The sequence below is a fragment of the Stegostoma tigrinum genome, chromosome 14, assembly GCF_030684315.1.
Source record: "Stegostoma tigrinum isolate sSteTig4 chromosome 14, sSteTig4.hap1, whole genome shotgun sequence".
Classification (NCBI taxonomy): Eukaryota; Metazoa; Chordata; class Chondrichthyes; order Orectolobiformes; family Stegostomatidae; genus Stegostoma; species Stegostoma tigrinum.
Window position 1 is genome coordinate 4,462,381 of NC_081367.1, and position 22,974 is coordinate 4,485,354.

Sequence of the window (22,974 nt, forward strand, 5' to 3'; positions counted from 1 at the left end):
TGAAAGACGAAAAGCCTGACTATTTTAGTATTAAAAAATTGCAAAGGTTCACAAATCCGTCGAGTGAATTTTTTTCTCATCTTAGTCCTGGTTGGCACCTTCACCTGAGACTGTTCCCCAATGGCCTCAATTTCCCGAGTAGTGGAAGCGATTTCTCAGAGTCCATCCTATCGTTGCCCTTCAGAATCTTAGATTTCAATCACATCTCTTATTCTTCTGAACTCAGAGAGGATGGCACAAACACAGAGAATGCTGGAGAAACTCAGCAGGTCTGGCATCATTAATGGAGAGAAAAATGCAAGTCTGTATTTCAAGTCCGGTATGACATTTTGTCAGAAGAAAGCTCTGGAGAAGCATTACATTGGACTCAAAATATTAACTCTGTTTCTCTCTCCACAGATGCTGCCAGACCTGCTGAGTTTTTCCAATATTCTCTGTCTTTGTTTCAGACTTCCAGCATCTGCAGTATTTTGCCTTTATTCAAAGAGGATATGGACCCAATTTACTCGTCCACTCATCATAAGACAGCCAAGTAAACTTTTACCAATAACAATGCAGGTATGTCCTTTCCTAACTGTGGAGACACAGTTGTACAAAGTACCCCTGATATAGTCTCATAAATGTCCTATACAATCGTTGTAAAACTTCCTTACTTTTATATTCCATTTTCCTTGCTGTAAAGGGGCGGAACGGTGGCTCAGTGGTTAGCAGTGCTGCCTTACAGCACCAGGGACAAAGGTTCAATCCCACCCTTGGGTGACTGCCTGTGTGGAGTTTGCACATTCTCCCCGTGTCTTCATGGGTTTCCTCCAGCTGCTCGGATTTCCTCCCACAGTCCAACAATGTGCAGACTAGGTCATACTAAATTACCCACAGTGCTCAGGGATGTGTAGATTATTGGTGGATGGGTCTGGGTGGAATGCTCTGAGGGTCAATGTGGACTTGTTGAGCAAAAGGGCCTGTTTTCATATTCTAAAAATAACTAACTAACATTCTATAAACAACTACATTCCATTTACCTTCTTTTGCTGCATCACTATACCAACTTTTTCTGACTCATATACAAAGACATTCGGATCCTTTTGCAATCTCTCGCTAAAGGGATTACATTCACACTTTTCAACATTATACTTCATTTGCCCACTCACTTAACCTATCTGTATTTACTTGCAGACTCATATGTCTTTTTGTCAACTTGTTCTCCACCCAATATCTTTCTCATCAGCAAAGTTAGCTACCATATCTTAAACCTTTTCGTGTCATTGACATACATTGCAAACAGTTGAGATGACAGCTAGCCTGAACCCTTTAGCACTCGTTACATCTTGCCAAGCCTAAAACAACCCATTTATGCCTTCCCTCTCATCCTGTTAACCCATCTTCTAACCTTGTCAATGTGATACATCCTGCACTGTGTGCTCTTAATATGTACAGCATTGAGAGACAAATGTCTTCCTAGAAACGTAGGGACATCATATTCACCACTACCCTTTTATCTATGGTGCTTGTTAATTTCTTTAAGAATACTAGACATGATTTCACTTTCACAAAACCATACTGACTAAGTTACCTTCTGTAACCTTGCTAACTGGGGATTTCATTTTCACTATGACACTTGACATGGTAACTGGCCTGTATTTCCTACTTTTTTTTGTCTTCATCCTGCTGCATACAGAGGAATTGAAGTTGCTATTTTCTAATCTGATGGGACTACTCCAAAATCCTGGAAATATTGGAAAATTAAAACCAATGTGCAACCAACATTTCTTCAGCCATTGTGTTCAACACAGCAGGATGTTCATCTAGGGATAGTAGGAACTGCAGATTCTGGAGAATCTGAGGTAATATGGTGTAGTGCAGAATGAACACGGGCCCGAAACGTCAGCCTTCCTGCTCCTCTGATGCTGCTTGGCCTGCTGTGTTCATCCAGCTCTACACCTTGTTATCTAGGATGTTCATCTAGACTTGGGCACTTATCGGTTTTAGTTCTATGATTTTCTCATTGTTCTCTCCTGTGTGATTAGAACTGTTTTAAGTTCGCCTCTACCTTTCACTTGATTCACAATCATTTCAGGTATGCTATTTCTGTCCTTAAGAGTAAAGCTTGACCTGAATATAGAACATAGAACATAGAAAAGTACAGCACAGTACAGGCCCCTCGGCCCATGATGTTGTGCCGTGGAATAATCCTAATCCAAAAATAAAATAACCTAACCTACATTCCCCTCAATTCACTGCTGTCCATGTGCATGTCCAGCAGTCACTTAAATGTCACTAATGACTCCGCTTCCACAACTACCACTGGTAAACTATTCCACGCACTCACAACTCTCTGGGTGAAGAACCTCCCTCTGACGTCTCCTTTATACCTTCCTCCTAACACCTTAAAACTATGACCGCTTGTGGCAGTCAATCCTGCCCTGGGGAAAAGTCTCTGGCTATCGACTATCCATGCCTCTCATTACCTTGTACACCTTGATCAGGTCACCTCTCTTCCTCCTTCTCTCCAGAGAGAAAAGTCCGAGCTCAGCCAACCTCTCCTCGTAAGACAAGCCCTCCAGTCCAGGCAGCATCCTGGTAAACCTCCTTTGCACCCTCTCCAAAGCCTCCACATCTTTCCTATAATAGGGCGACCAGAACTGGACACAATATTCCAAGTGTGGTCTCACCAGGGTTTTGTAGAGGTGCAGCATAACCTCGCGGCTCTTAAACTCGATCCCCCTGTTAATGAAAGCCAAAACACCATATGCTTTCTCAACAACCTTATGAACTGGGTGGCAACTTTGAGGGAGGTATGCACTTGAACACCAAGATCTCACTGTTCCTCCACACTGCCGAGAATCCTGCCTTTAATCCTATATTCAGCATTTACGGTCGACCTTCCAAAATGCGTCACTCCACATTTATCCAGGTTGAACTCCATCTGCCATTTCTCAGCCCAGCTCTGCATTCTGTCAATGTCTCCCTGAAGCCTGCAATAGCCCTCGATACTATCAACGGCACCTCCAGCCTTTGTGTCATCAGCAAACATACTAACCCACCCCTCAACCTCCTCATCCAAGTCATTTATAAAAACTACAAACAGCAGAGGCCCAAAAACAGAGCCCTGTGGGACACCACTCAGCACTGACCTCCAGGCAGAATACTTACCATCTACAACCACTCTCTGCCTCCTGTCAGCCAATCAATTCTGAATCCAATATATTTGCTGAATTTATCTGGAAAATCTTTTCTTTTCATTCACATGTGGGACATTGGCATCTCTAGTTGGCCCAGCATTTATTGCCTGTCCCTAGCTGCCCTTCAGAAGGTGATGGTGAGCTGCTTTCTTGAACGCTTCAGCCCACATGCTGTGGGTTGGCCCACAATGCCATTAGGAAGGGAATTCCAGGATTTTGACCCAGCAACAGTGAAGGGACAGCAATATATTTCCAAATCAGGATGGTGAATGGCTTGGAGGGGAATCTGCAAGTGGTGGTGTTCTTACGTAATTGTTGCCCTTGTCTTCTACATGGGAGCCATTGTGGATGTGGAAGGTGCTGTCTGAGGACCTTTGGAAAATTTCTGCTGCACTTCACCACCATATTGATAATCGGGATTTAGCAATGGTAACCTCAGATATCAAGGGGCAGTGGTTAGATTGTCATTGCCTGACATTTGTGTGGCATGAATGCTACTGGTGACTTGCCATCCCCAACTTGGATATTGTCCAGATCTTCTTGTACTTGAACATGGACTGTTTCAGTGATAGGGCCAGCTTTCACTAAGTATCATAAGATGGCTGACATATTGTCCATCACTGAATAGCAGAAGATGGCTGCTCACAAATAGTGCTGACAACATTTTTCTCTGTGAACTAAAACCATCAGATCATAAAATTAACACTTTCAAGATAAAAATATTTGAACATAGAACATAGCTAGTAAGAGCATTCACTAAGCCATAGATAAAACAATGGCAACTTTTGAGGTCAAAACTAGCCATATTCGACATTTAATTGAACTCTGTTAGCCATAGTTAAAACAATTCTGGATCTCACATTTTTAATTGTTAATCAATAATTATTGAACCAAATTAGTTCACAAAAGGATTCGAACCAGATAGCAAATGGTTAACAACAACCCCAAATCTCAGCACCTGGTGAGTTATGAATGTCCTGAACATTGTGTAATCATTGGTAAACATCCCCAACTTACAATGGATGGAAGGTCATTTGTGAAGCAGCTTAAGATGGTTGGGCCTAGAACACTACCCTGAGGAACTCCTGCAGAGATGTCCTTGAGCTGAGATGACTGACACCATATGTTAGGTAGGCTTCAACCAGCAGAGATTTTACCTCCTTTGATTTCAAGATAACAAAGCGTGGAGCTGGATGAACACAGCAGGCCAAGCAGCATCTTAGGAACACAAAAGCTGACGTTTCGGGCCTAGATCCTTCATCAGAGAGGGGGATGGGGAGAGGGTTCTGAAATAAATAGGGACAGAGGGGGAGGCAGACCGAAGATGGATAGAGGAGAAGATAGGTGGAGAGGAGAGTATAGGTGTGGAGGTGGGGAAGGGATAAGTCAGTCTGGGGAGGTCGGACAGGTCAAGGAGGCGGGATGAGGTTAGTAGGTGGGAAATGGAGGTGCGGCTTGAGGTGGGAGGAGGGGATAGGTGAGAGGAAGAACAGGTTAGGGAGGCAGAGACAGGCTGGGCTGGTTTTGGGATGCAGTGGGTGAGGGGGAGATTTTGAAGCTTGTGAAGTCCACATTGATGCTATTGGGCTGCAGGGTTCCCAAGCGAAATATGAGTTGCTATTCCTGCCACCTTTGGTGGTACCATTGTGGCACTGCAGGAGGCCCATGCTGCATGTCGTCTAAGGAATGGGAGGGGGAGTTAAAATGGTTCGAGACTGGGGTGTGCAGTTGTGTATTGCGAACCGAGCGGAAGTGTTCTGCAAAGCGGTCCCCACACCTCCGCTTGGTTTCCCCAATGTAGAGGAAGCCACACCGGGTACAGTGGATACAGTATACCACATTGGCAGATGTGCAGGTGAACATCTGCTTAATATGGAAAGTCATCTTGGGGCCTGGGATGGGGGTGAGGGGGGAGGTGTGGGGGCAAGTGTAGCTCTTCCTGCAGTTGCAGGGGAAGGTGCCGGGTGTGGTGGGGTTGGAGGGCAGTGTGGGGTGGACAAGGGGATCCTGGAGAGAGTGGTCTCTCCAGAGGGCAGACAAGGGTGGGGATGGAAAAATGTCTTGGGTGGTGGGGTCGGATTGTAGATGGTGGAAGTGTCGGAGGATGATGCGTTGTATCCAGAGGTTGGTGGGGTGGTATGTGAGGATGAGGGGGATCCTCTTTGGGCGGTTATTGTTGGGGCGGGGTGTGAGGCATGTGTTGCGGGAAATGCGGGAGACACTGTCAAGGGCGTTCTCGACCACTGTAGGGGGGTAGTTGTGGTCCTTGAAGAACGCGGCCATCTGGGATGTGCGGGAGTGGAATGCCTCATCCTGGGAGCAGATGCGGCAGAGGTGAAGGAATTGGGAATAGGGAATGGAATGTTTGCAGGAGGGTAGGTGGGAGGAGGTGTATTCTAGGTAGCTGTGGGAGTCAGTGGGCTTGAAATGGACATCGGTTACAAGCTGGTTGCCTGAGATGGAGACAGGGAGGTCCAGGAAGGTGAGGGATGTGTTGGAGATGGCCCAGGTTGGGGTGGAAGGTGTTGGTGAAGTGGATGAACTGTTCAAGCTCCTTGTGGGAGCAAGAGGCAGCGCCGATATAGTCATCAATGTAATGGAAGAAGAGGTGGGGTTTGGGGCCTGTGTAGGTGCGGAAGAGGGACTGTTCCACGTAACCTACAAAGAGGCAGGCATAGCTTGGACCCATGCGTGTACCCACAGCCACCCCCTTTGTCTGTAGGAAGTGGGATGAATTGAACGAGAAGTTGTTGAGGGTGAGGACGAGTTCAGCTAGGCGGATGAGGGTGTCAGTGGAACGGGACTGGTCTGGCTTGCGGGACAGGAAGAAGCCATTGATTCCAGTTTTGTTAGGGCTCCTTGATGCTGCACTCAATCCAATGCAGCCTTGATGTCAAGGCTGTCAATCCACTTATCCTCTGAAATTGAGGTCAGGAGCTGAGTGGCCCTGGTGGAACCCAAACTGGGCGTCACTGAGCAGGTTATTGCTGAGCAGGTGCTGCTTGATAGCACTGTTACTGACACCTTCCATCACTCTATTGATGATCGAGAGTAGACTGATGGGGCAGTAATTGGTCGGGTTAGATTTTGGATTTTAATGTTAAAATATCCTTACTTTTGCTGGTTAGCCATGATAGGTTTACTCCTTCCTCGTAACCATTTTCCTCACTGAGATATATCTTTGCTGAGCACTGTAAAACACGTTCTGAAATAAGTGCTGTGGTTTCTCAATTGTTTTTATTACTAAACTCATTTCCTGGTCCACTCCATTTAATGTTGCCCTCTTTCCTCTCTAATTAACCTGATTTTAACCATAGTTATTTCTCATCCACATTCCTTCTTTTTAAACTGAATATGCAATGCTACTATGTTTCCTAGGGGTCACTGTTTCCCAGGGGACATTATTATGCCTCAGTACACATTTCCTGAGCCAAAATTGCCTAATTTTTAGAGACTGTCCTGAATACATAAATTCTATGAATTTCTCCTCATGGTTACCATTGTCAATATGACTATCACAATCTCTATTAAACTCATCTATGATTAATATCATGCCTTTGATTAATTCTTTGCCCCATCATATTGGTTCCTGTTAGATGGCCTATAGACCAATCTGACCAGTGTCATCTCTCTCATTTCATTGTTTTCTCTCCACCCATAGACTCAATGTCTTCTGACCCGATCATCTCTTGCTATTGTACTTTTTCCATCGTGTGTTAACAAAGCTACCAAATAACCCTTTCCTTCCTGTCTGTCCTTCCAAAATATTGAATATTTCATTCTCAGTTTTACCTCCTTGCAACCATGTCTCCATATGGCCACAAGATCATACTAATAAATGTTTTTACACCCTTAATTCATCAATTTCCTTCCAAATATTGTGAACATTTAAGTAAACAGCCATTAATTTTGTTGATTTACCATTTTTCCCTCTCTGACCCTATCTACTGCTATTTTTCTATGTTTGTAAATTCTGTCTTGTCCTGTCTCACTCTGGGTAGCGTTACTCAGATATCTGCTATATCCTCTTACATTGTAAGTCTAGATTAGATTTCCTACAGTGTGGAAACAGGCCCTTCAGCCCAACAAGTCCAAACTGCGCATTGGAGCATCCCACACAGACCCATCCCCCTATAACCCATACACCCCTGAAAACTATGGGCAATTTAGCATGGCCAATCCACCTAACCTGCACATCTTTGGACTGTGGGAGGAAACCAGAGCAGCCCGAGGAAACCCATGCAGACACGGGGAGTATGTGCAAACTCCACACAGACAGTTACCCGAGGCGGGAATCGAACCCGGGTCCCTGGCGCTGTGAGGCCGTAGTGCTAACCACTGAGCCACCGTGCCGCCAAGTCTACATTGCCCCTCTCACAAAACTTACCTCCTCTAATTTGTTTCATGCCATCTCTGCACCCCTGGTTATATGAATCACCGGGACACTGCTCCCATCATAGTCCATGTGAAGCCCATCCCAGCAGAACAGCTGCACTCTACCCTAGTACTGGTGCCATTGCCCCATGATCTGAAACCCATTCCTGCCACACCAATCTTTGAGCCACAAACTTCACTCTGACTTTATTTACCCTTTACCTGTCTGCCCGTGGGTCAGGTAGCAATCCTGAAATGATTATCTGTAAGTTTCTGCTGTTTGTTTTTAACTCCAAATTGTTCAAACTCTTTCAGGAGAACCTCCTTACTCATCCTACCAATGTGAGTGACAACAGCTGGATGCCTCCCGGCCCTCTCCACGACCTCCCCCAGTCCTTGGGAGATGTCCTTAACCGTGGCACAGGACAGGAAACACATCCTTCAGAATTCCCGTCCCTAGCTGCAGAGGGCAGTATATAGACCCCTGATTATACTGCCCCCTACCATGGCTACATTCCTACTTCCTGTCCCCACTAGAATATCTCCCTGTACCATAGCGCCATAGTCGGTTTGCTCATCCTCCCAAACCTCTCCATTCTCTTCATACAGCTCACGAGAACCTCAAAACAGTTGGACAATTGCAGGAGCTGAGGTACCTCAATTCTAATCCCCTGGGTCCTCTTTCCTGCCTGACCCACAGTCACACCTCCTTCCCTGATCACAGGCCAATTTTGAATTCCCTCATCTGATGGCGGTGACCACCCTCTGGACCACTGTCTCCAGGTAACTTTCCCTGTGCCTGATGTAACACAATGTTTGAAAAGATTTAAGAGGGATATGGGCTCAAATTCTGGCAAATGGGACTAGATTAATTTGGGATATCTGGTCGGCATGGACGAGTTGACCCAAAGGGTCTGTTTGCATGTTGTACATCTCTATGACTCTATGACTGAGATCCAAAATTCCTCAGGCTGCAATCAGATAGTCCAGATGTGCTCACTCTGGATCATATTTGGTGTCCAGCAGCTCCCACATGTTGCAGCAGAAACACATCACCCTCCTACTATCACTATCATTTTTGATATATGTATAAATTAATTACTAGAGATTCCCTCCTCTTTACACTTTACTCTAATGGTACTTCATTTTTATGGATTAAAAAGAAAAAACACACTGGTATCAATCTAACACCTAAATAGCTATTTTTAAGAAAAGAAGAAAAATACTGGAGGCCAAAACATAAACTGAAGACCTGACCTTTTAATATTTGCCAGTCCAACAAACCAATCATCTTTTTCCCCTTCACACACACATGCTGTGGTCTGAGACATTTCTCTACAATTGGTCTCACTTCAGGTCAACCCTTTGATCCATACTTCTATCCTCTCCCACTCACCACTTGTTCTGGAGAGTTTACTTTTTGCAGTAAACCCTTGTTAAAGCACCTCTGTGCCCCCACCGATCTTTATACTGAATTTCCACTTTGAATCAATTCTCCAACAGTGCAGTCAGTAAGTTACTGGGTCATTGTCTCACTCTGCCAAAGAACCAGACTTCTGCAATCCACCACAGATCACGCTCTTTACTACCATCCTAAACTGACCACAAAACTGGGCACCACATGACTTGGCGTGCATTCATCCTGTTTTTGCATTCACCCTGGGGGCAGCACTCGTCACTGCTGGGCAATCCCATGATCCCAGGCAGCAAGCAGTTGTGTGCCTACTGTGGTTCAGAGTTAGCCTGCATGTTTTAAGTGACTCGCCCTGTACATGACAGATTAGGGAACATTTGACAGGAAGCTTAAGGTCCTAGGTGATCATGGTGGTCCAGGCGAAGGTGAGTGCCTTTCCTACACGGCCAACAGAGAAAGGGACAACATCACACCTTGCCAGCCTGGAGCAGAGTAGTCAACCAGGCCTCCTCAGTCTGGAGAAACACCAAGTGCAGTTGGGAGAAGGTAAGTGCTGCCATCTTCTCTTTCATTCTCACACTCACACTCACTCTATCTGTTCCTCCCAAATCCATCTCTCACAGTTCACAGCTCTACTACTCTCACTATTGCTTCGAGCATTCTTCTCTCACCACTTCCTCAGGACATTTATTTCCGACATGAACCACCCTCTGTGTAAAAACATTTGTCCCTCATGTCTTTTTTAAATCTCTCTCCTCTACACCTTAAAACTGTGCCCACTAAGTCTTGAAATCCCCCATACTAGGAAAATGACAACTACCATTAACTCTACCTATACTCCTCATTATTTTATAAACTTCTATCAAGTCTCCTCTCAACCTCCTCCACTCCAGTGGAAAAAGGTCCCAGCCTATCCAGCCCTTTTTTGTAACTCAAACCTCCCATTCCCAGCAACTTCCTGGCTAATCTGTTCTGAACCCCCTCCAGCTTAATAATATCTTTTCAAGAACAGGGTGACAAGAGCTGGACATGGCATTCCAGAAGAGGCCCCACCAATGTCCTGTACAACCTCAACATGACTTCCCAATCCCTATACTCAAAGGACTGAGCAATGAAGGCAAGCATGCCAAATGCCTTTTTAACCATCCTGTCTGTATGTGACACAAAATTCATCAAATTATGTACCTGAATCCTTAACTGAATGACACTACCCAAGGCCCTACCATTAATCATATAAACACTACGACTCTATGAGACACAGGAACAGCAGGTAAGTTGCTCCAGGCCTATGGGCAAACCTCCACAAAAGTTGCAGGATGGCACTGTCGCTGTTGGCACCAGACAAGGTAAGTGTCTAGCTGCCTCCACAGACAGGCTGGGAGCTGCCATGGAGATACATGCCAAGCAAAGTCGGGAGAAAAAAGACAAAGGATATGCACATGGAGCTGTACTCCAGTTCACTCACTGCTGGTCCTCAGCACCAACAGTGATGCAACAGTAGATGAAGGGAAATTGCATTTGCTCCAGATGCCCTTTACTCACAAGGAGAGAGGCCAGTGCCCGAAGGAACCAGCTCAAGGAGGAACCACAACAACTCCCAGAAATCTCTTCTCAGGGCACACCACCTTCATCCTACATATCCCCTCAACCCTCTGGGAGTTAAAATCATAGTAAATCAGGAATGCAAGTTCTCCTCTGTTGGGGAAGCACAGTGGATCAATGGTTATCACTGCTGCCTCACAGCACCAGGGACCTGGGTTTGATTCCACCCTTAGGCGACTGTCTGTGTGGAGTTTGCACCTTCCCCCCATGTCTGCGTGGGTTTCCTCTGGGTGCTCTGGTTTCCTCCCACAGTCCAAAGATGTGCAGATTAGGTGGGATAGCCATGCTAAATTGGCCACAGTGTTCAGGGATGGGTAAATTAGGTGGGTTATACAGGGATGGGTCTGGTTAGGGTGCTCTGAGGGTCAGTGTGGGCTTGTAGGGCCAAAGGGCCCATTTCCACACTGAAGTGAATCTATGAAAAGATCTTATGAAATTGGAACAGGAGTAGGTCGTTTGGCCCCTCGAGCCTGGTCTGCCGTTCAATAGGATTATGGCTGATCTGACATTCCTCATGTCCATGTTCCAGTCATTTCTCCATAACCCTTTATTCCCTGACTGATCAAGAATCTGTCTATCACTGCTTAAATATACAGAAAGACTCTGCTCCCACAGCTGTCTGTGGCAAGGAGTTACAAAAACGTACAACCCTTCAATTCCATTGGAAAATTGAATCAACCCCTTGGAAACGCTAACATTCCAACAGCCTTCCTGACTACCTACTGCATTTGGATGCTAGCTTTCCGTGTTTTGTGCACAGGTACCCCCAAGGATTTTTCTGCTACAACTTTCTGCAGTTTTTCTCCATTTTAAGTAGTACTCTGTTGTAGAGTCATAGAATTGTACAGCACACAAACAAACCCTTTGGTCAAACTCGTCTATGCTGACCGCATGTCCGAAATTAATCTAGTCCTATTTGCCAGCATTTGGCCCATATCCCTCCAAACCCATCTTATTCATGTATATTTCTTTCAAAATATACAACTTCACCTTTTCCCACATTGCATTCCATCTTCCCGCTCACGTAACCATCCATAATCGCTCCCTAAAATTGTTTGCGTGCCTCTTGCAGCTCATCTCTCCACCTGCGTTTCGTCATCTACAAAGTTTGCCACACTTCCTTCATCTAGCCATGAGTGTGTATTTTAAAAAGTTATAATCCCATCTCTGAACCCAGTAGAACTCCACTGGTTACTGGTTGCCAACCTGAAAAAGAACTCAATTTCCGTACTGTTTCCTCCTGGGAGCTGCTTCTCTATCCTGTCAGTATACTACCTCCAGCAATGTGGGCTCTTGACTAATGACTTCACCTTTTGTATGGTAATTTGATAAACATCCTCTGAGAGTCCAAATCACATCCACTGGTTCCCCTCTGTCCACTCTGTGAAGACTTCCTCCAAAAACTAATAAATAAGTCAAATATGAGCTAAAAATGTTGCACTTTCCTCTGGGCAGAACATAATCAGTGTGATTAAAAAATGGTGGATGCTGGAAATCAGAAAAAGAAACAGAGATTGTGCAAAAACTCAGCAAGGTCTGGCAGCATCAACGGAGAGAAAGCAGAGTTAACATTTTGGAGGGTGGCTGTGAAACACTTCTGAAGAATTATCACTTGGACTTGCAACGTTAACTCTGCTCTCTCTCCACAGATGCTGACGGGCCTGCTGAGTTTTTTTCAGCAATTCCTGTTTTTGTTGCACATAATCGGTATGTCAGGGGCCCACCAGATACACGCCCCCACAGGTGCCAACTAGCACTGCACAGTCAGTGGGTTCTATTCTCAGGCAGTGCCCTCCACCCTAACTGTAGAAGCCAGGTCTGCACTGAGAAACGGTGGGAGGGGAAAGAAGGAAGATATTTTGAGAGCACAAATGGGAGGATGAGTGACACTAACTCATTAAAAAAAATCTCAACTATGTCTATAAATGTTCATTTTTCACTGTCAGCTGTGAGACCAAATGTCTTTCTAGCTCCAAATACAAAATTGAAGGTACAGAGTCCTGCTGTCCTTAACTTTATGCCATTTTTTATTGTCCAAGGTATGACATGAGCAGCTCCTGCGCCATGTGCTGACTTTGGGAATGTGGAAGGGGATTGTGACCATGGCAGGCTGTCAATCTGTCCAGGAGATGGATCTTGGTGGGGTAGGGGAAGAGGTTGTGTGATTGGATTCAATGGGGACATTGATCATTCAGGCAGGATGATGGGGATGCAGAAAGCATTTGAGTGGCTACCTATGTTGGTGGGGGGTGGGGGAGGGAAGAAGTGGTGGAATTCAGCAACCTGAGAGGTGGGAGTAACATTGGAGATATTGTTATGGAGCCTTGGGGGACTTTCAGCACTGAATTTGCTGTAGATCTAAGGGGCTCAGAAGGCTGAGAGCACAGATCTCCAATGGAGAAGGGGAGAAGAATCCTCGGTACATGGGTAAGGATAGGGCAGAGGTCAAAGATCTGATCTTTGGGAGAGTGTCCAGTCACAGAGGGTCCTCAAACAGGTCCCTAGATCCAGCTATTGGATCTGAATTCACCAATCCCTCACCTCAACAGCACTGTCCAGTTTCCAGATGTTCAGGTAACCTGAACAAAAGAAGTTAAATTCCAAACAAAGAACTGAAATTGGGGCTCGGAATCCTATTTCAAATTCCAGATGCCCTCCTTGGGGCAGGTTTGCCTTTCACCACCTTTCCAAATGCACTTCCAGCCAAGAATGGGTAGAATGAAGGTTTCTGATCAGGAAACAGATTTCTCAGAATCTAACCCTGACCTGATTCAAAATTCAATAAAATGTGAGGCTGGATGAACACAGCAAGCCAAGCAGCATCTCAGGAGCACAAAAGCTGACGTTTCGGGCTGAGACCCTTCATCAGAGAGGGGGATAGGGTGAGGGTTCTGGAATAAATAGGGAGAGAGGGGGAGGCGGACCGAAGGTGGAGAGAAAAGAAGATAGGTGGAGAGGAGAGTATAGGTGGGGAGGTAGGGAGGGGATAGGTCCCACTTCCTACAGACTAAGAGGGTGGCCATGGGCACCCGCATGGGCCCCAGCTATGCCTGCCTCTTTGTAGGTTACGTGGAACAGTCCCTCTTCCGCACCTACACAGGCCCCAAACCCCACCTCTTCCTCCGGTACATTGATGACTGTATCGGCGCCACCTCTTGCTCCCCAGAGGAGCTCGAACAGTTCATCCACTTCACCAACACCTTCCAACCCAACCTTCAGTTCACCTGGGCCATCTCCAGCACATCCCTCACCTTCCTGGACCTCTCAGTCTCCATCTCAGGCAACCAGCTTGTAACTGATGTCCATTTCAAGCCCACCGACTCCCACAGCTACCTAGAATACACCTCCGCCCACCCAACCTCCTGCAAAAATTCCATCCCCTATTCCCAATTCCTCCGCCTCTGCCACATCTGCTCCCACGATAAGACATTCCACTCCCGCACATCCCAGATGTCCGAGTTCTTCAAGGACCGCAACTTTCCCCCCACAGTGATCGAGAACGCCCTTGACCACGTCTCCCGCATTTCCCACAACACATCCCTCACACCCCGCCCCCGCCACAACCGCCCAAAGAGGATCCCCCTCGTTCTCACACACCACCCCACCAACCTCCGGATACAACGCATCATCCTCCGACACTTCCGCCATCTACAATCCGACCCCACCACCCAAGACATTTTTCCATCCCCACCACTGTCTGCTTTCTGGAGAGACCACTCTCTCCGTGACTCCCTTGTTCGCTCCACACTGCCCTCCAACCCCACCACACCCGGCACCTTCCCCTGCAACCGCAGGAAATGCTACACTTGCCCCCACACCTCCTCCCTCACCCCTATCCCAGGCCCCAAGATGACGTTCTACATCAAGCAGAGGTTCACCTGCACATCTGCCAATGTGGTATACTGCATCCACTGTACCCGGTGTGGCTCCCTCTACATTGGGGAAACCAAGCGGAGGCTTGGAGACCGCTTTGCAGAACACCTCCGCTCAGTTCGCAACAAACAACTGCACCTCCCAGTCGCAAACCATTTCCACTCCCCCTCCCATTCTTTAGATGACATGTCCATCATGGGCCTCCTGCAGTGCCACAAGGATGCCACCCGAAGGTTGCAGGAACAGCAACTCATATTCCACCTGGGAACCCTGCAGCCTAATGGTATCAATGTGGACTTCACCAGTTTCAAAATCTCCCCTTCCCCTACTGCATCCCAAAACCAGCCCAGTTCATCCCCTCCCCACACTGCACCACACAACCAGCCCAGCTCTTCCCCTCCACCCACTGCATCCCAAAACCAGTCCAACCTGTCTCTGCCTCCCTAACCTGTTCTTCCTCTCACCCATCCCTTCCTTCCACCCCAAGCCGCACCCCCATCTACCTACTAACCTCATCCCACCTCCTTGACCTGTCCATCTTCCCTGGACTGACCTATCCCCTCCCTACCTCCCCACCTATACTCTCTCCACCTATCTTCTTTTCTCTCCACCTTCGGTCCGCCTCCCCCTCTCTCCCTATTTATTCCAGAGCCCTCACCCCATCCCCCTCTCTGATGAAGGGTCTAGGCCCGGAACGTCAGCTTTTGTGCTCCTGAGATGCTGCTTGGCCTGCTGTGTTCATCCAGCCTCACATTTTATTATCTTGGATTCTCCAGCATCTGCAGTTCCCATTATCACTGATTCAAAATTTCCTGCTTTTGTCTTCGGTTAAAATTCCTCCCACTGACTCCTGGCCCCCGTGAGGTCTCATGAGATCTGGTCAAGGATGAACAAGGAGATGTCCAGGTGGGAACCACCTTCCATCAGTGGATCATTCATCGTTTCACCATGTTGAACCACCTTTGCAAGGGGATCAACAATGAGTTGGGGAGGAGTGTTAATGAGGAGGTCAGAAACTGTTGAAGCAATGGAAACGGCCTCTGAAAGACAGGGACTAGTACTCACACGACCAACAGAACAAACCAACATTTTGTCCTGCTGTCACATCCAATCATGATTGGCGGTGGGGAATTTAACAACCAATTTGAAAAGGAGTCTCCACACCTCAGCCCAAACCTCAGTGATGGATGGGCCCAGCATGTCACTGCAGAGAACAGGGTTAAAGCATTCATGACCACTTAAAGCCCGAGGTTTCGAATGAATGATCCATCTCGGTCTGCTCCTGAGGTCACCAGATTCACAGATTCCAGTCTTCAGCAAATCACATTCACTCCACACGATCTCAAGAAACAACTGAGTGCACTGGGCACAGGAAGGAGCTCCATTGCATTCAGAACAAACTGTTTGGCACCAACATGAACACGTTCACACACTACTATTGGTGTTCCATGGCCGCTGTGCATGCCATCTACAAAATACACTGCAGAAATACACAAAGCTTCCCCTCACTGCATCTTCCAAACCAGCAAGCACAACCACCTCCAAGGACATGGGGACACCATCAGCTGCAAGTTTCTCCCCAGCAGACACCATCCCAACCTGGGTACCTCATTGTTCCTTCTACTTTGTTGGTTCCAAATCCTGGTGTCTCTCCATTATAGGACTCTGGGTGTACTTACAGAACACAGACGGAACTCAATGGACCACTAATCCAAAACAAATCCAGGCAAACCTCTGTGGACAGGAGTTCAAAGCTACCCATGGCAGATGATGAAATTAATGAAAATCTGGAATTAAAAACTAGCCCTCACGGGATGGTATAAAAACCTATCTGGTCCACTAATGTCTCTTAGGGAAGGAAAACTGCCATCATTCCCAGGTCTGGCCCACACATGACTCCAAAATGGGTGAGGCAATGGCTCAGTGATATTATCGCTGGACTATTATTGCAAAGCCCCAGATAACATTCTGGAGAGCCAGGCTCAAATCCTGCCCTAGCAGGTGATAGAATTTGACTTAAATAAGTATCTGAAATTAAAAATTGCTGGGAAAAACACACCTGGTTCATCAATGTCCTTTAGGGAAGGAAACTGTCATTCTTACATGGTCTGGCCTACCTGTGACACCAGACCCACAGCAATGTGGTTGACTCTTAACTGCCATCTGGGTAATTAGGGATGGACAATAAATGCTGGCCTAGTCAGTCATGCCCTCATCCCACAAATGAATTTGAAAAAAGACCCACAGCAATGTGGATGAATTTTAATTTATCTCTAAAACAGCCAAGAGAGCAATTCAAGGAGAATTCAGCACGGGCATCAAAGGTTGGCCTTGTCAAAGGTACTCACACTGCACGAACACAAAAACAGGCCACAAGCAATCCAGCAGCACACATATTCCAACATTAAATAAAAAGTATGCGATCCACTCATTGCCTGTAAGGTTATCATCTTGAAACCACACATGTTACGACTTAAATAGAAGCTTGCCTGACATTCCTTTCTTCTTTGTGGGTTCAGCTGTGAAGGCGGAAAATGCAAGAGCAGACATCCCCGGTTTAACCCTTTCCTGCAATTTCTCAGCCAGTTCTGTTCGACTCAACTGCCCACTGCACTTTCGACTGAATAACCTCGCAAATGTTATTGTCCACCAAATCACACAAATCTAACACGTTATTTCAACTATTATAAATATAATTATGATAGGTTCGACAGCCTCGCAATTTATATTTTGTTAAACGGGAAGAGCATACTTGACAAACGATTAACACTGTATAACATGCTTCACTTGTTTGAACACATCCATTCTATGGTATTCTAAATACTGCTCTCCTTCAGGAGTGAAATTCAGAATTGCCAGGGATTAAACTGTGAGACAAACTGCTCCACTGCAGGTGATCAATCACGGGTCACTTTGCTGGGATCGTCAGAAATCCAGTGGGATCCCCATCCCCTGTGACTATACCAGTAACTTTCAGCCATTCCCTTCAGTTCCAACTCCACACATTCACACTGCCCTCTCCCCACACCAGTCCCTCCAAGCGGATGCCCCCAAACCAGGATCAGTTCCCCAACATAACAAAGTGTGAAGCTGGATGAACACAGCAGGCCAAGCAACATCTTAGGAGCACAAAAGCTGGCGTTTCGGGCCTCGACCCTTGTGCTCCTAAGATGCTGCTTGGCCTGCTGTGTTAATCCAGCTCCACACTTTGTTATCTTGGATTCTCCAGCATCTGCAGTTCCCATTATCTCAGTTCCCAAATTTCTTGGAAAAGCTCCTGCCACCACTCAGAACGATTCTCCCAACCCCTCAGCAGTTCCCGTCAGTCGCCAGCCCGCAGACCCCTGGCCCAGCATCTCATCCATATGCATAGAGTACATCACAGCTCCCCTCGTGGTGTAGTCCTCTCTTGAGTAATTGCAAAATAAAGCTGCAAGGAAGCTCAACCGGGGGAGAGACAGTGAACTTTGACAACACCAAATCTTTGTAAAATCATTGGGACAATATGCTAGGTTTCTCCGAGAAGCATGAAAGGAGGTTGCTAAGCCACTGGCAAAGATCTTTGCTTCCTCACTCGCCACGGGAGTCATGCCAGAAGATTGGAGGGAGGCAAATGTTGTTCCTCCTTTCAAGAAAGGGAACAGGGAAATCCCTGGAAATTACACACCAGCCAGTCTTACATCTGTGGTCAGCAAGGTTTAGGAAAGAATTCTGAGGGATAGGATTTATGACTATTTGGAAAAGCACAGTGTTATTAAAGGGAGTCAGCATGGCGTTGTGAGGGGCAGGACATGCCTTACAATTCGTATTGAGTTCTTTGAGGAAGTCACGAGACAGGTTGACGAGGGTTGAGCAGTGGATGTGGTGTACATGGACGTCAGCAAGGCATTTGATAAGGTTCCCCACGGCAGGTTCATTCATAAAGTCAGGTGGTATGGGATACAGGGTGATTTGGCTGTCTGGATTCAGAATTGGTTGGCTGACAGGAGGCAGAGAGTGGTTGTAGATGGTAGGTATTCTTCCTGGAGTTCAGTGTTGAGTGGTGTCCCGCAGGGCTCTGTTCTTGGGCCTCTGCTGTTTGTAGTTTTTATAAATGACTTGGATGAGGAGGTTGAGGGGTGGGTTAGTGTGTTTGCTGATGACACAAAGGTTGGAGGTGCCGTTGATAGTATCGAGGGCTATTGCAGGCTTCAGGGAGACATTGACAGAATGCAGAGCTGGGCTGAGAAATGGCAGATGGAGTTCAACCTGGATAAATGCGAGGTGATGCATTTTGGAAGGTCGAACTTAAATGCTGAATATAGGAAAAAAAGGCAGGGTTCTTGGCAGTGTGGAGGAACAGCGGGATCTTGGTGTTCAAGTGCATAGCTCCCTCAAAGTTGCCACCCAAGTTCATAAGGTTGTTGAGAAAGCATATGGTGTTTTGGCTTTCATTAACAGGGGATCGAGTTTAAGAGCCACGAGTTATGCTGAAGCTCTACAAAACCCTGGTGAGACCACACTTGGAATATTGTGTCCAGTTCTGGTCGCCCTATTATAGGAAAGATGTGGAGGCTTTGGAGAGGGTGCAAAGGAGGTTTACCAGGATGCTGCCTGGACTGGAGGGCTTGTCTTACAAGGAGAGGTTGACTGAGCTCGGACTTTTCTCTCTGGAGAGAAGGAGGAAGAGAGGTGACCTGATCAAGGTGTACAAGGTAATGAGAGGCATGGATAGAGTCCATAGCCAGAGACTTTTCCCCAGGGCAGGATTGACTGCCACGAGGGTTTATAGTTTTAAGGTGTTAGGAGGAAGGTATAGAGGAGATGTCAGAGGGAGGTTCTTCACCCAGAGAGTTGTGAGTGCATGGAATAGTTTACCAGTGGTAGTTGTGGAAGCGGAGTCATTAGTGACATTTAAGCGACTGCTGGACATGCACATGGACAGCAGTGAATTGAGGGGAATGTAGGTTAGGTTATTTTATTTTTGGATTAGGATTATTCCACGGCACATCTTGGGCCGAAGGGCCTGTACTGTGTTGTACTTTTGAAAAAAAGGTAGGAATCGATGCAGAGGTGTAGTGGGAGATTTGGAAAGGATTGCGGCGTCATAGACTGACAACGGGTAATGTGTGTGGAAAAGGGTTATATATGCAAACACTGTTTCCAACAGGACAGGAGAGTACCTAATGCTGTTATAGTAACCCGATCCCAAACATGTCGGTATGTAAATGTTCCAGTCACAGGCCTGGACAATTTGAGAGGGTTTGTGTCAGAAAACTATCTACAAAATCACTCACTGACCCAAAGCTGGCAATGGATCGACCCACATGGTGATGATTGCAAGTGATATGAGAAAAGCTGGAAGAGGGAGCAAGAATCTAAACAATCTACCGAAGGAAGGTCACTAGAAATAGTCGTTACTTATCATGTTGAAACGTGTCAGTGCTCGAATGAACATGTACTCTGTTATAAGATAATAAAATGTGAGGCTGGATGAACACAGCAGGCCCAGCAGCATCTCAGGAGCACAAAAGCTTGGAATGTTTCGACATTCAGGATACACTGGGTGTGTCCGTATTGAATCATCAACAAACCCGACCTTCCAGTTACCGTCCATTTTAAAACCCCCTCCAACTCCCCTGCTGACATGTCCATCCTTGGCCTCTTCCACTGTCAGAGTGAAGCCAAATGTCAAGTGCAAGAACAACACCTGAGCAACACCCAAGAGCCTGAATATTGACTTCACCAACTTCAAAATCCTTCCACCTTCAGCCTAATCCCATGACCAGCCGTCCCCCTCATCCTGACCTGACCTGACCTAACCTGTCCATCTTCCTACTCACCTATCTACTCCACCCTTCCCACTGACCAAGCACAATAACCGCCTACCTGCATCTACCTATCACCATCCCACATACCCTTCCCCTAGAACCACCCCCTCCCTCTATTTACTTCTGGGCTCCACTCCACCTTCTCATGTCCCAGCCCCTCCCCAGCCCTGGCGAAGGGTTTCGGCTCTAAACGTTGATTTTCATGCTCCTCTGATGATGTCTATCCTGAAAGCACTCCATGATTGTTTTTTTCTTCTTCATGACTATTTTTTGCCAATTTGATTGTCCAAATCGATGTGAAGATTAAAGTCACCATGATTCCTGTACAGTCTTTTTGTTCTCAACTTGCCCTCACTATCGCTTGATTTAATGTCTGTTGTACAGAAAAGCTGTTGTTGAGGGGCTCTACGATCTCTTCCCCCAGTGTCATCTTCTCCTTGTTATTTCTTACCTCTGCCCACATGAATTTCTGCACTTTTTGATCCAAGATCATTTCTTGCTATTGTACTATTCCATCTTGGACTGATAAAGTGACCCCACCACCCGTCCCTTCCGAAATGAAAACTGATACGAACTGCGGATGCTGTAAATCAGAAACATAAACAGAACTTGCTGGAAAAGCAGAGCGGGTCCGGCAGCATCTGTGGTGAGAAATCTGAGTTAATGTTTCGGGTCTCAGTTCTCATTTCTCTCCACAGATGCTGCGAGGCCTGCGGCGTTTATCCAGCAATTTCTGTTTTGGACGCTTCTCTTTCCATCTGTCCGCGTGAAACTCACGCGTAGTTCCTGGTTTGATTTTCTGGTAATCATATCTCTGTAATGGCTACAAAATCAGATCTATTAACCCTATATTTGTGCCACTAACTGATGTATTACATTACACGGATTTTGGTAGGGAGGGGATAGTCAAGGAGGTGGGATGAGGTTAGTAGGTAGGAGATGGAGGTGCGGCTTGGGGTGGGAGGAAGGGATGGGTGAGAGGAAGAACCGGTTAGGGAGGCAGAGACAGGTTGGACTGGTTTTGGGATGCAGTGGGGGGAGGGGATGAGCTGGGCTGGTTTAGGGATGCGGTGGGGGAAGGGGAGATTTTGAAGCTGGTGAAGTCCACATTGATGCCATTGGGATTTTCCCTGGACTAACCTATCCCCTCCCTACCTCCCCACCTATACTCTCCTCTCCACCTATCTTCTTTTCTCCATCTTCGGTCCGCCTCCCCCTCTCTCCCTATTTATTTCAGAACCCTCTCCCCAGCCCCCTCTCTGATGAAGGGTCTAGGCCCGAAACGTCAGCTTTTGTGCTCCTGAGATGCTGCTGGGCCTGCTGTGTTCATCCAGCCTCATATTTTATCATCTTAAATGAGGACAGCATCGTTTTTATTCATTCACAGGATGTGGGCATTGCTGGCTAGACCAGCATTTATTGTCCATCCCTAATTACCCAGAGGGTAGTTAAGTAGCAGATTGTAGGTGCTCTGGAGTTACAGACTGAAGAAGGATGGCAGTTTCATTCCCTAGAGGTCGTTAGTGAACCAGATGGATGAACACAGCAGGCCAAGCTCCATCAGATTAGCAGGATCTCCAGAATCTGCAGTTCCTGCTATCACTGAGCCAGATGGGTGTTTTTTTTCCCCCAACAATGGATTCACAGTCATCGTTAGACCCTCAATTCTAGATATTTATCAAATTCAAATTCTACCAGCTGCTATGATAGGATTAGAACCTGGATCGCCAGAACGTTAAAAACCAAAAGAACTGCGGATACTGTAAATCAGAAACAAAAACGAAGTTGCTGAAAAAGCTCAGCAGGTCTGACGGCATCTGTGAAGGATTATCCTTTCTGAGGAAGGATTACCGGATCCGAAACGTTAACTCCGTTTTCTCCTTCAAAGATGCTGCTAGACCTGCTGAGCTTTTCCAGCAACTTTGTTTTTGTCACCAGAACATGGCCCGGATTAAGCGTCTAGCGAATTATCCAGGCACAGGGCCATTACATCCCCAGTCGAGGTTTGGAGGTGTGTAATGACTTGTATTGTTTAATTTAAAAACGGGGTTTCTGGGAGACACCCATTCAAGATCCATTGCCCCGCCAAATACAGAACGACATCAGCAAACTGACGGGAAGCTTAATGCAGTCTTCAACATTAACTCATTCAGAACCAATGTCTTGTACAGTATTTACAGAAAGCTTGAAAAGAACTTCACGGCTTCATTTTGAAAACACGAAAGTTACTGGTTCAATAGAATCGCTTATATCATTTTCTTTGTGGGTTCAGCTGTGGGAGTGGGAGTGTGGCTGGGGGGAGAGGGGTGTATGGTGGAAAATGACAGAAATGGATCCTCGTTGTTTAACCAGTTTCTCAGCTAGCGCCGCTCCCTTCTCCTTTGTCCGATTCGTCTGATCACTGCACATTCAGGGATCAACTCTACTCGTTTTAAACTGCTGACCAGTGAACCCCCTCACACTACCACTCACATATTTCACTGCTTATGTCTTGTAAACCACTGACAGGTCACGCCTGAGAAAAAGGGTTAGGGTTGTCGATCTTTTATCATCAAGGCATCAATTTTTATTATGCTACATACTGCTCTCTGGTTAAAAGAAAAGGTCAGGTGAAGCTGAGTAAATGCTCTTTCACTTTGATAAGAGTACTCTAACCCTGTCACAATCCCACCGTTCCAGGTACAGACAGTGTGACCCATCTTGGGTAAACGCCGAATGTTTA

General features: G+C 46.6%; 1 protein-coding gene across 1 annotated transcript in view; it reads right to left on the minus strand.

Moving 5' to 3' along the window:
* LOC125457956 (alpha-1,4-N-acetylglucosaminyltransferase-like) overlaps window positions 1–22,974 on the minus strand; it is a 70,991-nt gene that overhangs the window by 6,012 nt on the left and 42,005 nt on the right. The window lies entirely within an intron of this gene.